Source organism: Nycticebus coucang, chromosome 15 (genome assembly GCF_027406575.1).
Source record: "Nycticebus coucang isolate mNycCou1 chromosome 15, mNycCou1.pri, whole genome shotgun sequence".
Classification (NCBI taxonomy): domain Eukaryota; kingdom Metazoa; phylum Chordata; class Mammalia; order Primates; family Lorisidae; genus Nycticebus; species Nycticebus coucang.
The window spans coordinates 92,936,843-92,948,390 of record NC_069794.1 but is presented as its reverse complement, the minus strand read 5'-3'; the positions used below and the strand labels follow the sequence as shown (position 1 = coordinate 92,948,390).

Sequence of the window (11,548 nt, the reverse complement as noted above, 5' to 3'; positions counted from 1 at the left end):
TTTTGCAGGGTCACTGCTCGCTCAAGAGGCTATTTTGTTTACAAAGGATGGGGGTGGGGAGCTGCAAGCTCTTAACAAAATGGAGTAAGTCTGGTTCACTTGCTCAAAATGAAAGGAGTTAGGGCATAATAACCTGATGATTAGAGATGCTGGGAGTCTTTGCATGTATTTTTTTGGCCTGAAGTAAATAAGCAATTTATAAAATTAAAAAAAGGTATTGATCTAATTTTAAAGGAAAAATGTAAATTATTTTCACGAAAGAGGAAGGGTCCTTCAAATAAAAACTTGTAATCTTAAAGTCATAGTAGGCTTTTGTAGTTTTGTATTAGCCTTGCAAAAAAGTTCCCAGAATAGGTTTCTGTGACCTGAGTCTTTTCTCTATGGCCCCCAAACTCCAAAACGGTGTGTATGACAAAAATGACTCCATTCCGTATGATCACTTTTCACAAGTTGTCAACAAAGAAGTTTGGTGGCCACAGTCCTGACTGGTGTAGACTGAGACCTTCCACCTGATACTGGAATTTCAGTGTTAACACCAGGAATGTCAGGGAAATCCCAGGGAAAAGTAGTTGAATAGATTGTTCTCCAATGAACTGACATCATGCTGGGTCACGGTTAACTCAGCAAGAAAAATATAAGCTCCTTCCAGGTAAAGGACAAGAGAAGTCTGTGCCTGATTAGGACACATATTAAGAAGAGGGTGTAGTTCTGAATGGCATGTCAGGGAAGAATGTCATTGCTTTTGGACCAGAAGGAATAAAGCAGTTAAGGACACCCAGATTGCAGTGAGGGAAGCAGGGCCAATAGCGCGCGGGCACACACACACACACACACACACACACACACACACACACTCACACACGATATCAGTAGGCTACATGCCATGCCTGGTTTCAATGACAAATATCTGGTGACTGCTGCTGAGCCACTGTGAACAGTTGAGCTCTCCAACTCCAGATCTTCATCGTATGTTACAGAGAAACATTAGCGTCTCCTATACAGGCAGAGCTGATTACATTTCCACCGGCTCTCTCCAAGGTAATTTAAACTACCTGTAAACTGCGGCATCTGGGCTCACAGGTTATGCTCTGTGTACCGTCCTTCCAGACGCTCTTCAAGAATGCATCTGTATTGAGAGGAGGGAACGAAATGTCTTATAATTATTTAACTCTTATTTTTGGTAAATACTCCCACATTTAATGCATATAGCTATAGAAATAAAATACCATTATCACGTCCAGTGGCCAAATGAAGAATCTGAATCACAGAATGATTATGTTGCTCTTGCCCAAGTTCAGTTTATTGGAAATGGGTAAAGACAGCGCTTGAACCTGGCTGTTCTGCTTCCGGAGCCCACACACGTAGATCCCAAACATTATCAGGTAGCTGAAAAGAAAGTGAAAAATGTTAATCTTTACATGAGGGAGAACTCATAAAAGATAAGACACTCAGACTTCTCACTTCAGAGGGCAAGTGCGTATCTGTGTTTTATTTAGCAAGACTGAATTAAGAATTCAAATCTCATCCTGGGCTATAACTTCCCGGGTTTTTTGCTATGTCTACACAGTGGCAGCAGGCTTGTCTGAACAGGGTTTGGAAGAATAAACAATCCAGATAGTCTAGTTCCGAATTGGTCTTGCAGGTCTGAGCTCTTTGAATTTGCTCTTCTCTCTGCTTAAATCCACTGGTAAATTACAAATCTCTACTGTACTTTGTTCTGCACTGATATATTGCAAGGATTCAATCAAAATAAACCTTTACTGTCTTGAATAGACCATGTTTATATTAATATTTGAGGAAACATCTTTACCCTCTGGGTGAATATATTTTGACATAAAAGTGGAAAAAACACAAAGCAACTGACATTTCTCAATTTACATTTTTTCACACATATTTCTATACCAATCCTATGAATGAAGTACTATTAAATTTCTATCTTAGAAATGAATAAACTGAGGTATAGCTGTTAAGTGATGTGGCCAAAGTCACAGGCCTTGAATTCCAACCCAGGCAGTCTGGGTATACAACTGTGCCCTCACCACGCTATTTCCATATTGCTTGCTTTATAAGTCAGTCAATATATGCTTAATCAATGAATTGATTAAGGCTTAGCAGTAATTGAGATCTTTTATGTGTTAGGTAAACAGCATTTAATTTCCTGAAATATTATTTTATTTGACACTGTAAGGTAGGTGAGAGCCATTCCATTTAACATTTATTTATTTCTCTGAACCTTATAATCCTTGTTTCTATAAATGGAGACCCAGATAAATCAAGACATACAACTGGTAAGAAGAACTCTCTCTAAACAATAAATAATGTTACCCTTTTTACTTTTTTCAAGAATCACCTAATTTTTAAAATTAGGGAAAACATTCCATCCTCAAATGGTATCTGAGTAAAAGCCCTTTTGCAATGTCTCTTAAATTTCTACAAAATTCATGTCAGAAGAAACAGCATGTCACAGCATATCTTTTATTTTTTTTTTAATGTAAAGATCTCTTTCATGCTAAGGTAGAGTGAAGCTGTATACCCTGAAGATTACTGAATACTTTTTTGTGGTACACACGCACACACACACAGGCATATATTTAAGCATAAAACAAGAAATAAACAATAAATAAATAGTGGGAGACTTCTCAAGTGTGAGGTACAAATTGTTAGCACAGAGTATACAGCAAACCACAAAGGACAATGGGATCTGTTTGCCAACATATTAGTGTCACTGTGGAATGGTTAGATATGTGACAGAGGACTTGTCAGAATGTCATCTAATTTAAAAGTATGTTTCTGAGCAGGTCTCCCATTTCTTGGTAAATGATTATGCAGTCATCTGACAATCTGTATCATCGGCTGATTTTGCCCTTGCACTTGCACAGACCTGGGCGGTGCAGCCTACTGCACACCTGCCCTGAATTGCTGTGGCCTGTTGCTCGTATGGCCACAAACCTGTAGGGCACGTTACCTGAGTGAATGCTGCAGGCAGTTGTAACACAGTTGTAAGCATTTGTACATCTAAACAGATCTAAACAGAGAAAAGATACAGTACAGTATTATCACCTTATGGAACCACCACTATTGTACATGGGATTCATTGCTGATGGGACTTGGGTGTATAAGGTAAATGTAAAATGTGTACCTACAGACACACTTACTGGACTTGCTATATGACAAGCGCTGCTGGATTCTGAGAATACAGAGAGAAATAGGACATATACTTTCCTTTCTCTTTAATATTTCAAGTAAATGTTGATCGTAAACCTGTTATATTACAGTCTCTATGTCATTTCATAAATATCTAACTATTTTCTCCTAATCTTTTCTCATGAAAATTGAGAACTCATTAAAGAAATAACAGAGACTTTATTAAAATGAGTAGAGCCTATACTTGGGCTTTAAAACAAAAACCAAACAAATAAACAAAAATCTTGCATCATACTGGAAGAGGTCCAGGGCACCCTCTTTCCCACGAATGACTATTTTACGTAAGAATAAGACTTAAATTTCCAACTGTGAAGCTGTGATCAGTGTCAATAGCCCTACTGAGGGCATGAAGAGCAGCGCTTTCCTCTCCCCCACAGACGCTGCCCTGTTTTCCTCCAGAGGCTGTGTGTTAGCAGGTGAGTTGTTTCCCAAGGACCAGATGGATTTCTGGTGCTACGTCCACATCCTGCCTCATCCCCCCTGAGCCCGTGAAGCCAGCCTTAGAGCAGGAGCCAGTTTTAGAGCTAGAGCTGTGAGGGTCTAGACACTCACCGTCCTGCCCCTCTGCTTTGGGCCGGGAGACGTGGCTCAGGAGACCCTTGGAAGGCCGAGTCCACTCGGAGTCCCCCAGCAGTGGCCGGTGTCCACCGTTAGTGTTTCTCACGGGCTCTGCCGTCTGTGGCAGAAAGTGTATTGAAAGCCTAGAAATAGTCCATCTTTCTCATATTCTTTGAGCTTGGAAACAAAACAGGGACTGGACTAGCTCGTTCATCTTTTTAAAAACATTATTAGGATCTACACTTCTAGGAGTACCCACTTTTGCCAAACTTTTTGCTATTGAGAGTCGTTAATGCCAAATAGTGAGTGCCTCCCTCTAAGTCTCTGAGCGCCTCTAAAATTAAGAAGAAGGAACATTTAAAGATATATCCCTTTGTGTGTGTTGTCTAAAAAGAAATGTTGGCAGAGGGGGAAGACTTATTGGCTTATCTGGTTCATTTTAACCTCCCAGCTTAACATTTTCATTTGTAATGTGCAAGCTACTTGGAGCTGAACTGCACATTTTCCTTTAGCACTCCAGCACGCTCTTGGAACAAAGTGAACCGGCAAATGATTTTGCCCTTTCGTGAATAAAAGAAGGGTTAGGGGAAAAAAAGGTTTATTTAATGAACATTTTATGAAAGTTGAACTACTTTCTTATAATACTTCTGATCTTGAGAGTCAAAATAAGACCTTCCCATCTTTAATACATAAAAGGATACGTGTCAAATAGTTAATGCAATTAATGAGTTTCTATAGCTACTTATAAAGTACCTATATTGGAATTAAATATAGGTATTTTAGTTAATTTTAGAAGTGTTCTAGGATCCGCCAGACTTTATTGTGATTATTTTAAAAACAATGAAATAGATAATATAAGTAACCAAAGACAGTGACTGCTCTGTATTTATTTCATTGTACTCTTTGGCTCATTTCAGTATTCCCAGCTGGTTGTTCTCCCTCAGTCCTCTACCTGCAGGTGGGAGTTTTCAGTTTTCCAATTGATCCTGAAACTAAGTACGCTCCCTCCTAGATTAGAGACTGATGACAGAGAAGTTGCCGTGTATAAATGCACATTCCCTGCTGCCAGCAGTGCCCCTCACGTAGATGGCAAGTGTGATGGCCACCCACATGTATGAGCATTTATAAAATGGGGGTAAGATCATGCTTTCATGGTGAAAGGTAATTACAGCCTCTGATGATTTTGATGAAGTCCCATTATTAGTTTCTTGTTTTCTTTAGGTTGGAGATAGAAATTTCTTCCTAATGTACTTAAGAAAATGTCACATGAGAAGGGATTAAGAAAGATGTAAGGAAGGAGATTTCAGATTATAATGACACAATGCGTTTAGTCTCTTAAACTTAGCAGAAATGATCCTTATTTCCTCAACTCTAGCGTGAAGGGAACATCATCACACGGTTGGTAGTGATGTTTCTAGACAATTTTAAGTTTTACACAAAAATACTAAAAAATAGTCACTATATGAACATATTCAAGTATCTTATCTGAACTAGCAAAATACTTAAGATGCATTGTTGATGTCATTAATCATAAAGTTTATTTCCAAAATAGTTTAACATTTTAATTTTAATTCATGCAGTAAGTACTTTTAGTTTATTTTTCTTAAACTCTCAGCAGTATAGCCTTTGCAAGAATTTTCCATTTATTTGAAATACAAGTGTAAAACCAAGCCATACAAAATATTTATCAGTATGTTTGATAAGCTACTTTTCTCTTTACTTCTTAACTTGCAGTAGGTCAAAATCAAAGAAAGGATGATATGTTTATCTTTTCAAAGATACTAGTTATGCACACCACCACACATGCATGATGGGAGATGGAGTTGGACGGATTAATTTGTAAAGTTTTTAAAAAATAATGATATATTTTATTTTCTATTTTATCTTTCTTTTTTATAATTACAGATACCACTCGTGGTCCTTTCAGATGTCCTCTGTTCCTTCTAGCAGCACCATGCCTCTGGAGGGGATTAACAGTTCTCTTTAGCATATCCTTTAGTATATGTTGACAATGAATTTCCTATTTTTGTTTGATTGAAATGCTTTTATATTGACCTCACTTTGAAAGTTACTTTCACTGGTTAGAGTATTCTAGGTTGGAAATGCATTTTCTTTCGGAACTTTAAATATGCCATTTAATTGACTTTTGGCATCCATCATTTCCTTGAGAAAGTCAGCTGTAAGTCTGAAAATGGGTCTTTGAGGATACTGTGCTCTTTAGTTTTGGTCATTTTTATGTTTTCTTTTAGTATTTTTATTTTCAGTAGTTGTACAGTAGTTAGCCTGGATGGTGTGCTTTGAACTTCTACTGGTTGACATTTGGAGCATAGCTTGATATCTTTTATTAGTTTTAGAATATTTATCACTATCTTTTCAGATATAGTTTTATATTTTCCTTTCTTCTTTCTTAAAGGCCTCCAATTAACCATGTCTGTCCCTTTTTATTCCATACCCCATAGTCTTGATGTTAATTCTTCTTTCAATGTATTTTTGACCTATGTTTGCTCTCTGTGCTATAATTTGGATATTTTATTTATAGCCTCTTTTTTGTCCCATATCCGATCTGCTGTTAAATTAATTTCTTGAGTTACTAGTTTCAATTATTGCATTTTTTTACTTTAGGTATTTTCATTTTATTCATTTTCTGAGATTTTAGATCCTTTACAAAATTTTACATTTTCCTATCTAATTTTTGAATATTATGGAACATCACATTTTTAAAAATCTGGGGCTGGTAACTTAGATAACTGGGCTATATGTTGATTTGTATTTCTTAATTTTTGTTCTTAGAATGCCTCATTTTGAATATTTGAAGATGAAAAATGTGTATGAAAAATTATAGAAGCTTTATCATCCTTTTTTAGAGAGGACATACCCTATTCTTTGGGAGGTAGATAGGATGAGAATAAATCATCTAATCCAATCACAAACTGGGATGACTGCAGACTGAAAAGTATCTTCTTTCCTTGAAGATTAAGGTATTAAGATTTTCCTATTATGGTGCTCACTTCCATCTGTCTCTGTTCCCACAGGACATGGGGACCTTGTGTTCTAGTTGCGTTAGTAAATACCTAGAGAGCAAATGTGAGTTGTAAAAAGATGATTTATTGCTGAGTTGTTTCTCTCTATCTGGGATCTTGGCTCCTCTATTCCTAATTAGCTCTGCAACTGTTCTTTAGATAGACACTGGTTTATTTTCATGTTTGTTTATATTAATATTTTCTCAGATTTTCTAATTGATTTCAGAAGAAATGTTAGTCCACTATATGTCATTCTATCATAGTCAACAACATAAGTCCTTCTTCTTTTGAATTCAATCTCGAAACTTTTAGTTAAAATGTTTAAAACAAGGAAATCACTATCATATGTTATAGTGCAGATAAATTATCATGATCACAGAAAGATAAATATAGCAACTGTAAAAGAGTTTTAGAATATTTAACCTGTGGAATTTTTTTTTTTATTGCCACAGAAGTAACATTATTCTTGCAAAATTGCCAAGTCTTTTTCATTAGGAACTAAACAATCATTTCACAGCTATGTGATAAAAAATAATAAATTCTAAATAAGACCATGTTAATTTGGCACAAATCACTTTTAATTAAGTTCCAGCTAATAGCTCTTTCTTGAATAGCAAACACATCTTTAACTGAACAAACGCATCTTTACAGGCACTATAAGGTAATAGTAATTTGACCTGTTTGTCATTGAGGTGAAATTTTTCAGGCCTCTGTTTTTTTAATTAGTCCTCAATTCTCTTACTCAAAATACATGATAGAAGGATGGGAAAGTGGTATAGTTCACTACTGTCTGTGTTACATTTACCACTGTTATTGCTAAAATTGCCTCATGCTTGATAGAACATACTTTTTAAAGAATGTTCTACAGATACGTCAAACACTCTATTATTCCCAGAGCATATAATTTGAGACATAATTCAAACTTGTACATGATACATTGTCTCCAAATTGACCAACAGTATAATGCAGCTTATGATTAATGTATCTGCTTATTGTAAATTGTGTGATTTTTCATATACTTGAAAGCAGACCCTACTGTGCCATGTCAATATGACTTTATTTGCATGAAAAGTAGAATATTTGTCTTTTGTGTTTGTTTGTTTTTAATTTACACTGTAGTTTTAATCTGTGCCAAGGAAATGCAGGAGTAAATGAGGGGAATGCTATCTTCCCAGCACAGACTTGACCGTGATTAGATCCCAACACAGCATGGTCTCGGCTCCAGCGTGAAGAAGTGAGAGTAATGTTTTCAGTGGCTGGAGAATTCAAGTTTTTCCCCACTTCTTTCCAGTTTAAGATCCTTATAGTTACAGTGAGGCCCTACTGGAGGCTCGATGGAAAATCATTTAAAGTTTCTCAGAAGACAGTTAAGAGCTAGATCACATTCTTCTCAGTGCTGGTGGCTCATGTGCCAGAGGGAAGTCCTCATTGGTCCTGTAGGCTGATACTCTTAACCTGTCCCTAAGCTGGAAGTCTGATATCATGGTTCTGACTGCAGTCCTCAACACTACATCTACTGCCAAAAGAGTTTGTTGTATGGCCAGTAAAAAGTATGCTATCTCTGAGCTTCAGAAGAATCTACTCTGAAACCAGACTTTCTTTCCATGGAACATCTTTACCATGATTTCCAAGAGTCATCAATAACTTATTCCCATTTATTGCTTAGTAGAATCCTATGGTGTGGGCGGGTGACCCATAGTTTTTACGTCAGTTGGGATGATGACATGGACACATAGAAAGAATAGTGATCTCACTTTACCCCCAAGCTACGTTCCTACTAAGAGCCTGAGTCTCCATGGCTACATAGAGACTCTTTCCCAGGAAGCTCATGGATTTCATCTAACCAGGAATCCAGGTCCTGGCAATGGGCTACAGTGGGACCTCAGCCAATTTCCCGGCACTTCTGGAGGAAGGTAGCCAGATCAATACAAGAAGCCTAGGGGGCCATGGTGGAGGAAATTTGGAGCTATCACCTGTATCCGGGACAGTCCTTGATGAAAGAGGCAATATTGAGGGTCTCTTAACCCTGCCCTAAGGGATCACCTCATTTCTACTCCATGGATCTATATAAAGCAGATACTTTTATTCTTAATTCTTTAATTCTTCCTGACTTAAATGTTTTCTTTCTTCTCTACACTTCTCATAGATTTGACAGAAAACCATTATACTAATTTTCTCTCAGGGGTACTATTTGCCAGGAGTACCTCCTCACAGAACTCCCTGATCTGCTTTAAAGCCTTTCTTGGATAATAAGTTCAACAACTTTTCAGTTACCTCCTCAATGGATCTGTCTCTCCAGATGATGAGATGAGGGTGTGTGTGTGTATCTGTGTAATGTTACAGAGACCTTCTGTGTTTGACATGCCCTCTACTAAGACCATGTGCTTCTCCAGGCATCAAGAATGGTTATAAAATAAGGAAGAATTCAGGAATCTGAATGACTTTCCCTCTTGAAGTGTTCTAGTTTTCCCCCGTCTTCACTTTGTGCCATTTCTATCTGCTACAATGCTCTATGGATGATCTGTGATTACATTTTATAAATCAATATTTTGAGATTAAAGATTTTTTGATGCACAAAAAATACAGTACATTTTAAATTATTAATATTATTTTTGATTGACAAATCAAAATTGTATACATTTATGGCATACAGTGTGATGTTTTGATATATATATGTATATATATATATACACACACCATGTAGAATGTCTAAATCAAGCTAATGAACATATCCATCACCTTACTCACCTGTCATTTTTATGTGAGACATTTGAAATTTACTCTCAACTTATGGTAGGGTAATATCCTGACAAGCTATTCTTAAGTAGAAAATATCATAAGCCTAAATTACAGTTAACACCCAATAAGCTCACCATAAGATAAAAATAGTACAAGTCAAATCATCAGACATTGAGGACCATCTGTATTTTGAAATATATGATATTATTGAATATAATCATCCTGCTTGCTGTGCCATAGATCTCAAACATAAACCTTTGTCTATCTGAAATTCTGTGTACTTTTATCAACAGTTTCCCCATTTTCTTCCTCTCCATCCCCAGCTTTTGGTAAACATCATTCTACTCTCTACTTCTGTGAGTTCAAGTTAATTACTCTACTTTATACGTAATGGAGTTTATAAAGTCCACTTTATCTGAGATCATGTGGTATTTGTCTTTCTCTGCCTGGCTTATTTCACTTAGCATAATGTTCTCCAGACTCATACCTGTCTTGCAAATAATAGGACTTGGCCCTCTTTTAAAATTTATTTTATTCTATTTTCATTTATGATTGAAAGATAATTGTTCATATTTATGGGGTACAACATGATGTTTTGATACATATACAAGTTGTGTATTGATCAAAGCAGGGAAATTGACATCTTCACCAGTGCTTTTGCTGTATACCATAAATTCTGGTGTGATATTTTTCTGTTTCCATTTGTCTCAAGGTATTTTATTTCCTTTTTGACTTCTTATGTGATCCATTGTGTTGTTTAAAAGCATGTTGTTTAATTTTTATATGTTTGTATATTTTTCCTAGATTTCTCCTATTATCGATTTCTAGTTCCATGCCATTGTGGTCTTACAAAATACTTTATATGATTTAAACTCTCTTAAATTTGTTAAGATTTGTTTTGTGGGCTAACATAATCTAATCTGTCCTGGAGGATGTCCCATATGCACTTGACAGGGATGTGTGTTCTATTGCTGGTGGATGGAATGTTCCTTGTATGTCTGTTAGGTACATTCAATGTAAAATGTAATCAAATTTGTTTTCTTATTTATCTTCTGTCTAGATAATCTACATTTGACTGTATGAATAGTAGGCCCTCTACTATTATAGTACTGTCGTCTATGTGGGTCATTATGAAAGTCTAAATGTATACAAAAATCAAGAAGCATAAAATTTTCATGGACAGAAACAAATCCCAGCACCATTGATAAGCTGGACAAGTTAAAACTTACACTGGTGTGCTCACTTCAGCAGCATATATATTACAATTGGAACGATACAGAGAAGATTAGCATGGACCCTGCGCAAGGATGACACACAAATTCGTGAAGCGTTCCATATTTAAAAAAAAAAAACTTACATTGGCAAATTAGAAAGGATGCTGTTGACTGTGTTTCTTGAAAGTGACATAATGAACCATAACACAATCTATCTCAAAATTTTCACAGTGACATATATATTTCTTCCTTTAAATTATTTAATAATTGTTTTATACATTTAGGTGCTCTGATGAGCACATACATATTTGCAATTATTACAACTCTTCAGTGAATTGACCCCCTTATCATTACGTAATACTTTTTTAGTTTCTTTTTATAATTTTGACATAATATCTATGTTGTCTGATACCTGTATAATTACCTCTGCTTTCTTTTGGTTTCCATTCATGTGTAATTTATTTTTTCATCCCTTCACTTTTAGTTTATGTGTAATATGTGAACTTTGCTTGATGGCTGTTACAGGTGGGATTCTCTATTATCCAGACTCTGAGATGGAGCTGAGCATGCTAGGTATTTACCAAGGAGCGCCCTTGGATTCTTTCCTCTGGAAGGGAGAGAAAGAACTGGTGAGAATAGGAGGTTTAATAGGTGATGCTGACCCCAGGGTAAACTTGGCTGAACCCATATGGTGCAAAATGCTGGCGTGACCCTTTATATTTTCCTGATTTGGGGACAATGACTGGACTTTATACTCCTGCATCAACCTGTCATTGGACATGCCCCACCCCAACAGGGGTAGCCTTGGGTGAG

General features: G+C 36.4%; 1 non-coding gene across 1 annotated transcript; it reads left to right on the top strand.

Annotated features, from left to right (window-relative positions):
* The first annotated feature begins 10,756 nt into the window (after window positions 1-10,756).
* On the top strand, window positions 10,757-10,863 carry LOC128567044 (U6 spliceosomal RNA). The gene has a single exon (XR_008374719.1). It is a non-coding gene; the product is annotated as a U6 spliceosomal RNA (small nuclear RNA).
* Window positions 10,864-11,548: the final 685 nt, after the last annotated feature.